Raw genomic sequence first — 16,850 nt, 5'->3', positions numbered from 1 at the left:
AGAAGGGTTAGGAACTCCACCGGTGCCCTATAGAAAAAGACAGGGTCCCATAGTGTGGACCGGACTCTGGTCACGCAGTGACGGGACGCTGGGTTGCAGCGTCCGATCAGTGGTGGCAGGCAGCATGCAGCGTTGGTCAATCGACCAGATGCTGGCTCTGGAAGTGACCGGACGCTGGTTGTGTGCGTCCGGTTAGGGCTGACGTATGGTGACACAGGCAGAGCAGAAGCTGGAGAGTGATCGGACGCTGGTGCTGCGTCCGATCGTGATCGACCGGACGCATCCGGTCATGAAATATCGTTTTTGGAACCTTACTGGAAATGACCGAACGCTGGAGGCTCAGCGTCCGGTCAGTTGAAGCTGCTGCGTCCGATCGTCAGATGACCGTTGAGATCGGATGAACAACGTTTGTAGGAGGAGACACGTGGCGAGTATCGCGTGACCGGACGCTGAGGTCCAGCGTCCGGTCGATCGGACCGGAGCGTCCGGTCGTCCCGACTTTTGCCCAGTGAAGGGGTAACGGCTCTATTTGTTCGTGGGGTTATAAATAGAAGCCATAGTTGGCCTTGGGCTGGAAGCTGAGCACACTAGAGCCTTGGTGGCTTGTGTAGTAGTGCTTGGGAGCCCTCCATCTCACATATACTTGATAGTGATCATTCGATTGTGTGAGAGCACGATTCTAGTGTGGTTGCATCATGAGGTTGCATCGAGTGGCACTAGGTGATCGAGTTGCAAGCCGGTGGTGCTTGTTACTCTTGGAGGTTGCCACCTCCTAGACGGCTTGGTGGTGGTCTCCGTTGAAGCCCACAAGAAGCTTGTGCGGTGCTCCGAAGAAGAGCTTTGTGAGGGGCATTGTGCTCGCCCCGCGGGAGCCGTGAAGAGCAACTATAGTTGAGCGTGTCATTGAGCTACCCTCACTTTCAGGGTAGGTTCTTGCGGTGCCCAACGTGCGGGCTTGGCGGGTGATGCCAATTAGCCACCGAACCACCAAGTGAGCGGTCGACACAACGGGGACGTAGCGTGTTGGCAAACACGTGAACCTCAGGAGAAAATTCACCATGTCAACCTTGTTCTTCCCGTTGGTTTGCATCCTCGTTACACAAGCTTGTAATTACTTTCATATACATTGTGCTTGTGTAGTTGCTCTTGTAATTAGTTAGCTTGTGTAGCTTACTAGTTATCTTCTTGCTTGTGTAGCATAGAAGTAGCTCCCTTGCGTGGCTAATTTGGTTTTTATAACCTTGTTAGTCGCATTGCTTAGTTTGTGTAGCTAAGTAATTGCGCTCTCTAATTTGGCATTGGTTGCCTTGTTATTGAGCATTGTTAGTGAGCATTAGGTGGCTTTGTGCTTTTGCTTACTAGCATGTGTAGAAGCTCCCTTGTTGCTTAAAGTACTAGTGTCATAGGTTTGTGTGACCTTGCTCCTAGAATTGGTTAGGTGAGCTCTAGCTAGCTCGGCACCTTTGTTGCTTAATTAGTATCTTTGGAAGGTGCTAGAGAACATAGATAGAGGGGTGTAGTCTTAGCTATACCGATAGTTCTAATTCCGCCCTTGTTTCAGTTAGCCGACGCGATTAATTTTAGAAAGGACTATTCACCCCTCTCTAGTCCGCCATCTTGACCCTATAAAAGGCCCCTTGTACTTATGAACTCTATAATTCATATACATGCATGTGTTTAAATTTGAAGTATCTTTAAGGACTTTACCTAGATTTCTACTTGTACCACATATACTTGATACCTGTGGTTTGGGATGCATTTTGGATAGATGCTATAGCGCTCAACATAAAATAATTGTTAAATATGACTAAAGGTATTATGTAATATGTTAAAATTGAGCTTTTTAGCAACAATTAGGGGTCTAGAGTACTAGGTTGAGTGTTCTAGTGCATCTCCATAAGGACTTAATCCTGAAGCGGCCACCCAGGAGGTTTCGTACAACCCCGAGTGTCATATGGCTCTAACTTTAACTTGTTAACTAGATTTTACTAGCTCATATGTAGCTTTCTGTAAGGGCAAGAGGGGGCACTAGTTGGTATGTTTCTTTTCCTGCTAGGGTGTGTACCATGCCGTGACCACGAGTGCCACTCCTAGAGGAGGCCCACATATGGCTAGATGGCTAAAACCTTAGCAGCTACAACCTGTTAGTGTGACTAGAGAAGGGTTACATAGTGAAACCCTGTCACACTTCCTAGGTAGAGGTGATGTGGGCTTTGCAAACCCCAACATTGGGAATCACAACTCCATGGGTAAAGTTGTACAATTTCTATAGAAATGTTTAACCTGTTATATCAGTCGTGCTCACGGATACGAGCGATCTAGATCCTTCATGACTAGTGGTTACCATGGATGGTTGGAAAATTGATATAATCTTGATTATTCACTATTACCACTTGGGTTGGGTTTATTCACTAAAGTAGTGATTCAGGATGCTAAAACTTGGCCAACTAAAATTGCTAACCGTAGTCAAACCGTGTCTAGCCTTTGAGCCTCATAGATCCCTTTGATATACTTGCTAAGCTTGGTGAGCTTACACTTGTTTTACATTCAATGAAAATCCTAAATGGGTAACAGATAATACATATGAAGAGTGTTCAGAGGATGTCCAAGACTACTAGGAAGATGTCCCCCAGATGGAGTCCCTGTGGCATATTGGGCTAATTATCTACTTGATGTAATAATATTGCTAACGAGCAAGACTCGTGACAATTATGTTATGAGATTATGCGATGTAATAAAGTACTTTACTTTGATATCATTGCAATTTGAGACTATATGTGTGTTTGGACATCCTGAGCGCACATATATGAGCACTTGGTTTTGTTATGCAAAATTGGGTGTGATACAGGGGTTGGATTTGGACACCTTATAGAGCATGTCATCCCATAGAGAATCATTGATGGGCAGATCCTACGAATTCTCAAACTACATTCTAGACAAGGATCGACAACATAATTTTCTACTCTTTTTTTATCATTTATTTCTATGTCAAATTCTTGGAGTAACAAAATCCATCTTATTAATCTGGGTTTAGCATCTTTCTTAGTGAGCAATATTTTAAAGTAGCATGATTAGTATAAATAATCACCTTAGCTCCTATTAAGTAAGATCTAAACTAATTAATAGCAAAAACAATAGCCATGAGTTCTTTTTCAGTTGTTGCATAATTAAGTTGAGGTCATGTCAAAGTTTTGCTAGCATAAGCAATTGCATGATGCTTTTTATCTTTAGTTTGTTCCAAAACTGCCTCCACAGCATAATCACTAGCATCACACATAATTTCAAAAGGTAGCAACCAATCAGGGGGTTGAATGATTGGTGCAGAGATAAGTGCTTTCTTAAGAATATTAAAAGATTTCAAGCACGCATCATCAAATTCAAAGGGAACATCCTTAGCCAAAAGATTTGTAAGTGGTCTAACAATGTGTGAAAAATCTTTTATAAAGCGGCGCTAAAAACTAGCATGACCAAGAAAACTACGGATCCCTTTGATATTTACGGGAGGAGGTAATTGTTCGATTACTTCAATTTTAGCTCTATCTACCTTAATCCCTCGTTTAGACACCAAGTGTCCAAGCACTATGCCTTCTCTAACCATGAAATGACATTTTCCCCGATTAAGGGCTAAGTGCTTTCCTTCACATCTTTGCAAAACCTTGTCTAAATTTTAAAGACAATCATCAAAAGTTTTTCCATAAATAGAAAAGTCATCCATGAAAACTTCCATGATTTCTTCAATCATATCAGAAAATATAGACATCATGTATCTTTGGAAAGAAGCTAGAGCATTACATAATCCAAAAGATATTCTATGGTAAGCATAAGTTCCATATGGACATGTAAAGGTAGTTTTGCTTTGGTCATTTGAATGAATCGGTATCTAGTGGTAACCTGAATACCCATCAAGGAAACAGAAAAAAGAGTGGTTCGCCAATTGCTTTAACATTTCATCAATGAAGGGCAACGGAAAGTGATCCTTCTTTGTTGCCTTGTTAAGTTTTCGGTAATCTATACACATCTGTCATCCAATGACCATTCTTTGGGGGATTAATTCATTCTTTCCATTTTTAACAACAGTCATGCCACCCTTTTTAGGCACAAATTGAATAGGGCTTACCCACTCACTATGTGGCACAAGATAGATGATCCTGGCGTGCAGGAGTTTCAAAACCTCTTTCTTAACAACCTCTCTCATCGTATTATTAAGCCTACGCTGGGGCTCCCTAGAAGGTATAGAGTTAGGATCTGTAGGGATGCGATGGGTAGAAAGAGCAGGGCTAATTCCTTTAAGGTCTTGGAGTGAGTAGCCAAAAGCAGAGCGATGCTTCTCTAAGATAGTTAGCAAGCATAGGGATTCTTCCTGAGGGAGTTATCACTTATGATCATAGGAGAATTCTGATCATTATTGAGAAAAACATATCTAAGACCAGAAGACAAGGGTTTAAGCTCAATGGTAGGCTTAGGTGGTTCCAGCAATTCATCTAGAGGTTTAGGGTCTATAGGATTTTTGTCTTCTTCTTCGATGAAGAACTGGGCATCATCCTTAAGGTTGGTTTTGATCAAGTCATCAAGGGATGCAACCTTAACCTCTTCCATTGGGTCTTCCTCAGGAATTGACTCAGTCTCAGTATTTATAGAATGAGTAATGGGTATAGAAAGGTTATAGTTTTTCCCAAGTCTTATATTCAACTTTCCTGTTTGTCCTTCTTGGATAAGTCTTTCAATTGGTTGTCCTATCAACAGGTCGAACTCCATAATATCAGAGATATAGAAGCTCAGATGAACTTTAGTTCCTTTTACCTAGATAGGAAGGACATAAAGAATTCCCAAACTTAGAAGAAATGTGTCCTGAAAGACCTTTCAATAACTTTGTTGTTAGGGTTAATGGCGTGTGTTTCAATAAATCATGAACAAAAGATGCAGTCATGATATTAATACCCACAACTGGATTGTAAAGAGCATCGAAAAGAGCTTTATTAATTTGGCAATGAATGGAAATAGAAGGTGAATCTAAGTGAATCACATCAGATGAAAGCTCTGATTCTTCTAACCATTCATTACTTATAATAGATACTATCTATTTCATTGTTTTTAAGGAAAGCTTCCTCAGAAGGGTCTAAAGGTTCTTCATGATATGGTTTCCTAGACTTTTGGGGTCTCCTAATGGTATGGTAATTCAATATATTTCCATATTCATCAAAAAGTTCATCCTCTAATTTAAGCATGAAATCCAAAATAGGAGTTTCCTCCTTTTTTGGTGGTTTGGGATATGGTATAACTGAAGTTGGTGATGGGTCTACTAAGGATTTGGGTTCAGCTATCTATGATTCCTCATCTAGCGGCTTCTTATCTACTTCTTTAGGGGTGTTCTCTAAGATTTTGGTAAGAATGCTTCTCTCTGAATTGGTGGAGACATGCAAGAACGAACCTCTTGAGGCTGTATTAAGACGCCTCGAGATTTTCCTATGAAGACCCATATAGAAGTGTTGAAGAAGAATGGGGTGTTGAATGGCAAGGTCAGGGCTAGTTGTAATGAGAGTAATAAAGCGTTCCCATGCCATGCCTAGAGATACTTTTTTCTTTTGTCTAAAAGATAGAACCTCTAAATGAAGGTTGACTACCCTAGAGATGAGAAAGAATTGCAAGCAAAAACGAGAGCACAAGGCTTCCTAATCTCCTTGTCTACTCCCTATGGTGAGATTATACCAATGTTTAGCTTTTCCCATCAAAGAGAAAGGAAAAAGCTTCTATCATAAGGTTTCGTCTGACATACCCGCAATGCGCAAGCATGCACGGGTCTGTTCAAACTCATTTTGGTGGGAATAGGGGTTTTCATCATATTCTCCTAAAAAGGGTTGATCCTAAACCATGTTGATTAACTACAGGCGTAGCTCATAGCCAGGTGTTAGGCTAGGCTTTGAAGATTCTTGTGGCTATAGGCTTGTGCCTATGGGTGCACCATATTGGTAGATAGGGGTGGATTCTAGATCTATGGTAAAAGGAAAGAAAAGATAAAAGGATAAAAGTATAGTACAAGATTAAGCTAGACTCAAAGTTAACTTAGCAACCGTTCCCCGATAACGCCACCAGAAATGCTAGTTGGTATAAATTAATGCACACATAATAATTCGTAAGCGCATAGATAGTATACCGTTGTTGCACTTCACTAAGAGTAACCTAGTTTTATATCAAAACCAAAAGAACGGGGGTGAGAATAACCGATTCTAACTTAACCCAACTTCACAATCAAGGCTAGATAATAGGAGCGTAGAGGAGACTGCTAAGGTCTTCTAGTTCTAACTTTGGTAAGCTTTGTCTTCTATTATTCAATTCCGGGGATATTACTAGAGAAAACACAGACAAAGTATGTTTCCTATAGTAACAAAGTCCTGCTAGGCCTACTAACGGGAGGTGGACTATAGAGGATTCAATGAGGCTATAAGAGTCACCCTCGCGAGCTACCACCGATCTAGAAAATAGGGCACATCCACGAGTAACCGAGTCTAAGCACCACGCTTACACTACAAATACTACTTTAACCTAGGAGCTACAAGGATTAAAGTACTCAAAAGAGAGTCACAAACCTGAAGAATAATATGAACAAGATGCTTACTTGAATTAGAAGTCGATTACTAGAGAAATCTCAGAAGCAGGCTCAAGAAGAACTTGATTTCGCCTGCGTACAAGCCATAGAGAGAGCACCGATAGGCCAGGACTCCTCCAAAACTCTTCCCTCTCACTCTATCTCTCTATCTCTCTATCTCTAGTACAAGACTAGATCCTATCGAGGACTAATCTTCTCTTGATTGCTAGCTCTAATCCTGGTGGACATATGAATTAGGGTTTCTGGCTTCTAAGCTCTCAGGATCAAACAAGGCATCTGCCCTGGGGGTGCAGGTAGATATATATAGCCCAGAGCATCAATCCTCAGCCCTTGGATCAAACTAACTTGAAATAACGGCTAAGATGCATCCTAGGAGGCGGTGGAGAACTAACATAACAAAGAGGATGACAGGTCAGGCCCATAGGGGCCAGGCGGCCTTTAGGTGGGGCTGGCCGGCCCCACAAGTCAGTGGGTTGAGCCCCGCTTTGGTGGAGAGCCTCCTAGAGTCTTCTGGAACCTTCCCACGTTGATCCTGTGATGGAATTCCATGATTTCATTTGATGAATAGGTCCCCCTTGATGGTTTTCTGATTAAATCCAACTGGAAACATAGATTCACCAAAACTCATGGAATTTGTCAGTTTAAACCCCTAAGTCTGTTGGTGGTCCATTTTAGCCATTTATGCAAGTTACATATGGTTTTTGATGAATGTTAACTACCATCAACAAACTCCCCCACACTTAGGCTTGTACTCGTCCTCGATGAAAGGGTGGATTACTCAAGACATAACCTTAGGACAAGACATCAACATAAAACCATTCCCAGTCATAATTGCACCATGGGATTCAAAGTATCTACCATGAAACTTTGGGTGGTTGAAGAACGGAACAGCTTGAAACGGATCACCATCTTCCTTCAGTCAAGTCAATTGGAGAAACATTTTAAGATTTTTGAAAACAAAGCATAGCTTACCTTCTCCTCTTGTGGTTCTCTCAAATCACTCAATATATGTAGTATTTGTAGATCCTCACCATGACAATGATAATGTTGCCTTCTTTTTACCTACTTTTTAAAGCTTTATGTGGAGCTCAGGTAGGGATGAATATGAAAACATACTTGCATTGCATATATTGTAAAGAGAAACCAAGGATCCAAGGAGAAAAATGTCATACTCCTTGATCAAGATGTGCATGTGTGTGGATATGTATATGGTGGCTAACCTAATTTTACTATGCTCCTTGAAACATATCTCTCTTATTTTTGAAACTTGGAAAACTTTTTTGTAAGAAAATATGGGCTATCTTATTCATCTTCTCTTTTTTCATGGCAGGCATCTAAGTACCCATTGTTTTAGATATCTTGGACACTAGTCCATTTTTTACAATACTGTTTCTTTTTTTTGTTTTATGAATAACTTTTGCATGGCCCATGCCTCTTTTTCTGCGATTGAAACTTTTCAAAAGAGACATTTATAAGAACTTGGAGCATTTGTCCTAACAAACATATTTTTGTGTCTATTCCCAGTGTAGGAGTTGAACATTTTTGGGATGATGGAAAACATATTGTTGTGTACTCCTAGTGTAGGAGCAGCAGGTATATGTGGAGTGTATGTGATCTTGATCTTGAGAGCATGATATGTTTCTCAACAAGGGTCATAAGGTTTGACCAAACTCAACACAAATACAAGTAGTATATGTAGAAGGGTTTCCCTAGTCTATATATCATGTATGGCTCTGGTAGGACATTATTTACCACAAAGGAGAGGTGTATCTATTCATTTTACTTTTTGAAATAAAATTCTCCGATAACAAGACATCAAGAATCAAGTTCTCATTATTCTACTATATCTCATTCCACAACAACTTAAGTGACATGGTGTCGGGTATCGATATTAGGGATACCCAAAGCAAGGAAGTTAGCGCCGACGCTGACTTCCCCAGATGGAGCAAGACGTATTAAAAGGTCTCGCCCGACCCCAAGGCTGTAGGCTCTGTCTTGCCTGACCTTGAGGCCGTAGGCTCTGTCTCGCCCGACCCCAAGGCCACGGGCTCCATCTCGCCCGACCCCAAAGCCATGGTTTCCATCTCGCCTAAGGCCACAGGCTCCATCTCGCCTGGCCCCTTGGGTACGGGCTCCATCTCGCCCGATCCCAAGGCCGTGGGCTCCGTCTCGCCTAAGGCCATGGGCTTCATCTCGCCTGACCCCTTGGGTGTGGGCTCCATCTCGCCTGACCCCTTGGGTGCGGGCTCCGTCTTGCATGACCCCTTAGATGCAGGCTCCGTCTCGCCTGACCCCAACGCCATGGTTTCTGTCTCACCCAAGGTTGGGGGCTTGTAACACCTCGGGTGTTTAAAATACTAAAACTGTCATATCATCATATGCATTGCAAAGCATTTGGCATTTGGTGAAAACTTTGAGATGCATACACTAAAACAAGTTTATATTCATGTGATATGTGTTGAATTGTATTGCTTAAATTCAAAGTTTGTTTGGATTTTTGAATTTTTCGAGAAAACCCCGATTTTCAGCATTTAAACCCTACCCTGAAAATCCATTCCAAAATCTAAACATATTTTGGGGTTGGGCCCAAAAGCAAAAGTGTAGAGCTTGGCAAGTTAAGCAAAGTTTATTTTTGGAGTTTTTCAAGTTGTTTAGAAAAATTTGAGAGTAATTTGTGAATTTTGGCGGGTGGCAATTCTGTAATTTGGATGAACAGTGTCCACCGCCGAAGCTACATGGCCGGCGACCGTCTTCGACGTTCCAGGCGCGCGCGTGGCGGCCTTGGCTTCGCGCTGGCGTGGGAAAGGCGTCGCCGTGGCTTCTCCTTGCTTCCTTGGCCGCCCTATAAAGCTCCGACGCCGCCGTCGTCGTCGTTTCTCTTCCTTCTCTGTTTTTCCCGTCACCACCGCCGCAGCTCCGTCGAGCTCTCGCCGTCGACTTAGCGCCGTTGCCGCCTCGGCAAAGCATGCTCCAGCTCCGCCGTAACCTTGCGCATCCAGCTAACCCCTCAATTTAGTCTGATTTCGCCGGGAAACGCCGCGCAACGTACTTCTTCCTCGCGGCCGGCGAACTCACCCGAGATTCTGTTTCTCCGTGGCCAGAGCCCGTCGGTGAGCCATTGCCCTTGATTGGTGTACCTTTGGTTTCGTCTCGATGATGTAGTACTTAATCCATAGCTGGTTGCTCATTTTGACCACTGCAGTCGCCGGTACACCATCACCGACGACGTTTTGCTCCGCCGTGATCACCGCGATCGTCGTCACGCCTCTCCGTTGCTTCTCAGGCTCGGCCAGTGACTCCAGTGTGTTCGGGGTGAGCTCCTGGTTCTACCCAAGTTGTTTGTTTCATCATTACCGAGCTCCTATCGCCGGCGTAGCATGGCCGTGCCGTCGTGTCCGCCATGGCCGCCGTGGTGCTTGGTCCAGTTAGTGTCGAGGCCCGATTGTGCCACCAATCGACGCGTAGAGATGTAGGGGTCATTTCAGTACCTTGGTCGTCGCCGTTGAGCTCGCCGTCGGCGAGTTTTCGCCGGTCAGCGCGCGTGTCGCCGTGGTCAAAGCGCGAGGTAGAAGATGACAAGTGGGACCCGGTTGTCAGTGACTCAGCGTTCTATGTGGATTTTCTATTTTTCAGAATTAAATGAATAGTGCTGTAATTTGTTATTTTTGTGTAGAATTATTTAGAGCTCCAAAAATTATGAAAATTTTTGTGTGAATTCTCTATGATGTATATTATGTGACAAAAATTTGAAATATTGATTTTCAGTATTTTTGGGGTATGATAAAAATTGCTCAATTAATTAATAAATGACTTTCCATGATTTTTCTAGGCTTATTTACTTGTCCAAAAATTATGAAATTTGTTTTGCCACTTAGTTATCATGTAATGAACATTTACTAAAATTTTTAGCTCAATTAGAATAAGTTGATTTATTTCATAATTTTGAATTAAATAATTAATTCATAAAAGCAAATAGTAACCTTTAATGATTTAGGTTTTGTTTGAAATTTTGGATTGAGTGATGACCTTGGCTCATTAGTTGATAATGATCCTTGTCAATTGATGTATGTGTTACAAAAAAAAGATTTAGTTTGTTTGACTTGCAACTGTACCGCGAAGGAAAGTTGTATTCAAATTCTTAATTTTTGTATCCATCATCGAGCATCATGTTTCGTATTCCGCATCATGTTAAACATGGCATTGTTATTACGTGTAGTAAACGAAGGTGAACACGTGGTAGTTAATCAAGTTGTCGGGGAGGTTCATCCGTCTGTTGAGGTCGGATCGAATACTTGTGAAACGACGCAGGAGCCGGACTTTTCCGTCAACGAAGGCAAGCCCCGGATGCATACCACCCTACCTTGTGTTTTACAAATTAATTTTGCTTTTGCTTTTCGTTACTGCATTAAGTGAGTAGGAGTTAAGTAAGAGCCTAATTGGTGCATTACCATCCTTGTTATTCCATATTTACCATATTACCAGTTTTTAAACTCGTATATGCCTAGTTTTGCTTAGCTATGCGTAGAACGATGAAAGTCGGGTGATTACCTGCCACCTGCAAGTTTTAAATGGAACATTGGTTAATTATGTTAACATGTGATATGGGAATGTGGAGTAATAAATCTAGACCGGGCGGACTCGGGGTGTGTGAGCCACAAGACATGGAGGTCTTGTGAGCGGGTTCTTTCCGCCTGTGTCGATTAAGGCACGTCCGTTGTTGAATTGCATGAGGTGAGAATTTGTAGTACTAACCACATACTCCGGTAAGCCTGAACTTGGTAATTCTATTACGAGAATGGCTACTCGCGCACTGGGAGTGGAGAGATGGCGGGAATAGCGTGTACCCTCGTGGCTGGAATGTGGCCGGATTTGAGGTGTGCTGTATTCTCGGGTGGCGCGGACCCGTTCTTGTTTTAGAGGATCCGAGGGTAGGTTGATATATGTGAGTCGGGGACCTGCATATGTCGTGTGGTCTGGAATTCCCAGCTGGGTTTTTAATCGGTTCGAATCGTCGTTGCTCCTCGGTTATGGAGACTCAACTCACTGTTCATCATCGTAGAATTAATAACTGAAACTTGAGAAAGGTTTGCGAAAAAGATCGATATGAAGTTCATGATCTCATTACGGATCCTGACAGATTCATATGTGGTACTTATAAAGTTTTACCTTTGAAGTAAAGAATTTTATTAAAGAGCTTTTACGCAAAAGAACTTTGATTATTGTTAAAACCATACCTTGAATCCCTGAGCCTGCATTCCTGAGTTATCAGTTCTTATTTCGGTTAAGTCTTGTTGAGTACTTTTGTACTCAGGGTTCGTTGACCCCTTGTTGCAGGTGAGCCTCATGAGCAGATCTGTTTTGGATCGTGCTGCATGACTATCGTTCGTTCTGACGATGAGAAGTAAATGTGTGATCCTTGGGCAGGATGTTTATTTTGTGTGATATGTCTATATTAATTATGCCACTCCACTACTACTATGGTTTGTAATAACCATCGAACTTAGTTTGTAAGGTTTGAAACTACTGTTTTGTAAATTATGTTATTGTAAGACTTCCGCTGTTTTACTCTGGTTTTGATATTTGAATAAATGTTGTAATACTGCAATGACTCTGTAACATGATCCTGCTCGGAAATCGTGGATGATTCGGGGTTCCTCGGGGACACCCGACAGTCTTCTTAAGTTACTAGGAACATATGCATAGTCGTCAGAGGTCGTTGGACAGTGACAGGTGCATGTGGGTCCTATAATTTAGGAGGTTCTGCCACAGAATGGTATCAGAGCGATCGTTACAAGGTTTTTGTTGTATTGTTTTACAAAAACTTCAAAAGGATTTGGATGACTAAATCTAACTTGATGATTTGGTCCAAATTGCTTCTGACTTATCTTATTTCTTTCTTACCATTCCATATTTGATTAAAAAGGTTTTGTGTGGTGGAGTAGTAATATTACTATGCCCTATATAAAAATAAATGTTGTTTATGTGCATTATAAACTTTGATGTTTTTGTTCGTAAGAACGATTCATGCATCATTATTAATTCACTCGTTACTTCCTTCACCTCTTAGTCTGGAGTTGAGTAGTGAGACTGGTTTGAGTAATGTAATCCATCATAGCTGCTCTTTAGACTTTGATCAAATGGTCTTACTTGGATTAAATTGGTTTCTTACAGTATGGCTCGTGCCAAGATGACGCCCCGTAAGTCCACTGGACCCAAAGGAGTTCCTCGTCACCAACTTGCCCCTAGAAATGATGGTGCTAGCAGTAGCGGTTCTAGGCCTGATCCCCAGGCAGAGTTACAGAGGATTTCTGCAGAATTAGCACAAGCTACTAGAGATAGGGCTTTGGATGCTATACAGTTAGGAGAATTACAGGATCAATTGAGGCGTCTCACCACCGCACACAGGAACTGCGAAAGCATGTTAGTTCGTACGGTGGAGGGACGAAATGAGGCTTGGCATAGGGAAGATGTAGCTAGAGCTAGAACTCATGAGCTAGAATTCTATGTAGAAGATTTAGAAGAACATAATACCTATCTACATGAGGAAGTTCATAGGCTTAGCAATCTACTAAACCCGAATCATGAGCCTCAAGCTGATGCCATGGACCCTGGTGTCATCCTTGCTGATGAAAGTGAATCAGAAGAGGAAGAAGAAGAAGATCCTGAAGAATTAGTAATGATAGATGAAAGTGATGATGAAGGCGGTAACAATTCCGGAATGGATACCGAGCCTGAAGTTTGAAGTAATCACGGAAAGGAGTAGAGTTGTGTAATAGAAGATCTAGTTAAGCTAGTAGTCTTGTTTAGATGTGTTCTTGTGTTTAAATAAGTGGCATCGATGTAATGCGGGTAGTAAGCTCTTTGATCTTTGAATAAAGACTTGTGAATAAAGTTTGGTTTGTTATGAACAGATGCGTCGTACGCGGGGATCGCATATTCCTGGTACTTCACAAGATGATGATGATATCCCCAACCCACCACCGATGCCGACCAATCTGGCTGATGCTATCGCTGCATTAGTCAATGTGACTGTGGAAAATTCTCGTTTGCTTCATGAGATGGCTCAAAGTAATCAGAATCAGATGCATGGAAACCGTGGCCGCAATCATAACAGGCATGAGGCTACCTATGTGGATTTCACGGATACGAAACCCCCGGTGTTCACCAAGGCAGATGAACCACTGGAGGCTGATGACTGGCTTAGGACCATGGAGCAGAAATTTGATCTTATTCACTGCACAGAGTTTCAGAAACCGGTGTTTGCTGCCCAGCAACTTAGAGGTGCAGCTGGTGCTTGGTATGCAAATCTGATGGCCATGCAACCCGCAGGCATTCCGTTAACTTGGACAGAATTTCGCACTGCTTTCAGAGCCCATTATATCCCAGAAGGAGTGATGGCTATGAAGCTGGAAGAATTCCTTGCTTTGAAGCAAGGAGATCAAACCGTGATGCAGTATGTGGGAAGATTTAATCATCTGTCCCAATATGCATCTGAACATGTCAATACAGATGCCAAGAAAAAGAAATGGTTCATGAGAGGTCTGAATACCAAACTGCAGACAATGATGACAGCCTGTACGAATATCACTTATCATGAGGCAGTAAATATTGCAATTGCTTCAGAGGCAAAGTATCGGCAGCATAAGGAGCTCAAGAAGAAAAAGAATGTGTCGTCTGGATCTTTTGGGGGAAATCCGAAGAGGCAGAGGGTGATTTATCATCCAGTACATCATAATCGTCCTCCTTATCGTCCACCACAGTTCCAAGCCGGGCAACAGTCAAATGTCCGTCCTGCTATAACCTATCCGAACTCACAATCAACCAATGCTTCTGGTGGTAATGCTCCAACATCACAGGGTCACAACTATCCGTGTTACAATTGTGGAAGGACTGGTCATTTCTCCAGGGAATGTCCATATCCTAGGCAGGCTAATCAAAATTATCAGAAGGCCCCTGCCAATCAACAACAGGGCCAGGCATCAAACAAGAACCCCAATCAGAATGCTCAGAAGGGCAAAGATGAGAGGAAGACAGGACGGGTATTCTATATTCAAGCTGGGGAAATTCCTGAAGGAGAGCCAGTGATGATGGGTATGTTTCCTGTCGCCAATCACCCTGCAGTTATACTTTTTGATTCTGGCGCATCGCATTCATTCATCAATAGAACATTTGTTGTGAAGCATGAAATTTCAATTGGGGCAACAAAGGAAAGTTTCTTTATACAGTCGCCCGGGGGACGTCTGTGTACTAAGGAAATGGTATACCAGGTACCCGTAAACCTGGGTGGGCATATTTTTCCCACTACCATGATTATCCTTAAGGATCAGGATATAGATGTAATTTTGGGAATGAATTGGATGTATCAGCATAAGGCTGTTATAGATGCTTTGAATAGGACTTTAAGAGTGAGTTTGCCTGATAGTAATTCTCAACTTCTTATTCAACTTCCAACCCTAAGAAGATCAGTGGGCAAGATTTGTGCAACTGCTGTCAAAGAGATTAGAGATATTCTGGTAGTGTGTGAATTTCCGGATGTGTTTCCTGAAGATTTACCCGGTCTACCACCTGATAGGGATGTACAGTTTAACATAGAGTTACAACCTGGAACAGCTCCGATTTCTCGGAGAGCTTATAGGATGCCACCTAAGGAATTGGCCGAGTTGAAGACTCAATTACAAGAATTGATTGAGAAAGGGTTTATCCAACCTAGTTCTTCACCTTGGGGATGTCTGGCAATTTTTGTGAAAAAGAAAGATGAGACCCTGAGGTTATGTGTTGACTATCGTCCGTTGAATGAAGTGACCATCAAGAATAAGTATCCATTACCTCGGATAGATTTGCTTTTTGATCAATTGTCCGGAGCCAAAGTTTTCTCTAAGATAGATTTGAGATCAGGGTATCACCAAATTAAGATAAAGCCTGAAGATATTCCCAAAACAGCATTTACCACAAGATACGGATTATATGAATACTTGGTGATGTCTTTTGGTTTGACAAATGCTCCCGCTCATTTCACGTATCTGATGAACTCAGTATTCATGCCTGAGCTAGACAAGTTTGTAGTGGTGTTTATTGATGACATTCTAGTGTATTCCAAGAATAAGGAAGAACATGCGGAACATCTCAGAATTGTTCTGACCCGCTTGAGAGAACATCAACTATATGCCAAGTTCAGCAAGTGTGATTTTTGGCTTAAGGAAGTGCAATTTCTTGGACATGTCTTGTCAGCTGAAGGAGTTGCAGTCGATCCCGGCAAAGTGAGGGATGTGCTTGATTGGAAACCGCCAACCACAGTTCATCAAGTTCGGAGTTTTCTTGGATTGGCGGGGTATTACCGTCGGTTTATTCCAGATTTCTCAAAAATATTAAAACCTATAACTGAATTGTTGAAGAACCAAGTCAAGTTTGTCTGGTCATCAGACTGTGAAGAGGCTTTCCAGACTTTAAAAAGGCTGTTGACTACTGCACCAGTGTTAGCTCAACCTGATATCGAGAAGCCGTTTGATGTCTATTGTGATGCTTCAGGTATTGGTATTGGATGTGTGTTGATGCAAGAAGGCCGAGTCATTGCCTATGCGTCCAGGCAACTTAAGCAACATGAAGAACACTATCCTACTCATGATTTGGAGTTAGCAGCTGTGGTACATGCTCTGAAGATTTGGCGGCATTACCTGCTTGGTAATACGTGTCATATTTACACAGACCATAAAAGCTTAAAGTATATCTTCACTCAGTCAGAATTAAACATGCGACAAAGAAGATGGTTAGAACTGATTAAGGATTATGATTTGGAAGTACATTATCATCCGGGTAAAGCAAATGTGGTTGCAGATGCCCTTAGTCGCAAAAGTTATTGTAATTGTCTGACAGTGAGAACAATGGGTTTGAATTTATGCCAAGAAATGGAGAAGTTGAATGTAGAAGTAATTCAACAAGGAAGTTTGACCAACATAATTGTTGAAGTTACTATTCGAGATCAAGTTATTGCTGCTCAAAAGGAAAACAAGGGTATATCCCATATCAAGGAAAGAGCCAGGGATGGAAAAGCAGAATGTTTTAGTATAGATGATGAAGATGTGTTATGGTTCAAGGATCGCCTGGTAGTACCAAAAGTTCCTGAGTTGCGGCAGTCAATTCTAGATGAGGCACATGCTACTAGGTTATCTATCCATCCGGGAAGCAACAAGATGTACCATGATTTGAAGCAAAGATTCTAGTGGACTAAAATGAAAATAGAGATTGCTAG

This window comes from Miscanthus floridulus, chromosome 18 (assembly GCF_019320115.1).
Source record: "Miscanthus floridulus cultivar M001 chromosome 18, ASM1932011v1, whole genome shotgun sequence".
Lineage (NCBI taxonomy): Eukaryota > Viridiplantae > Streptophyta > Magnoliopsida > Poales > Poaceae > Miscanthus > Miscanthus floridulus.
Note: the sequence above shows the minus strand (reverse complement) of the source record.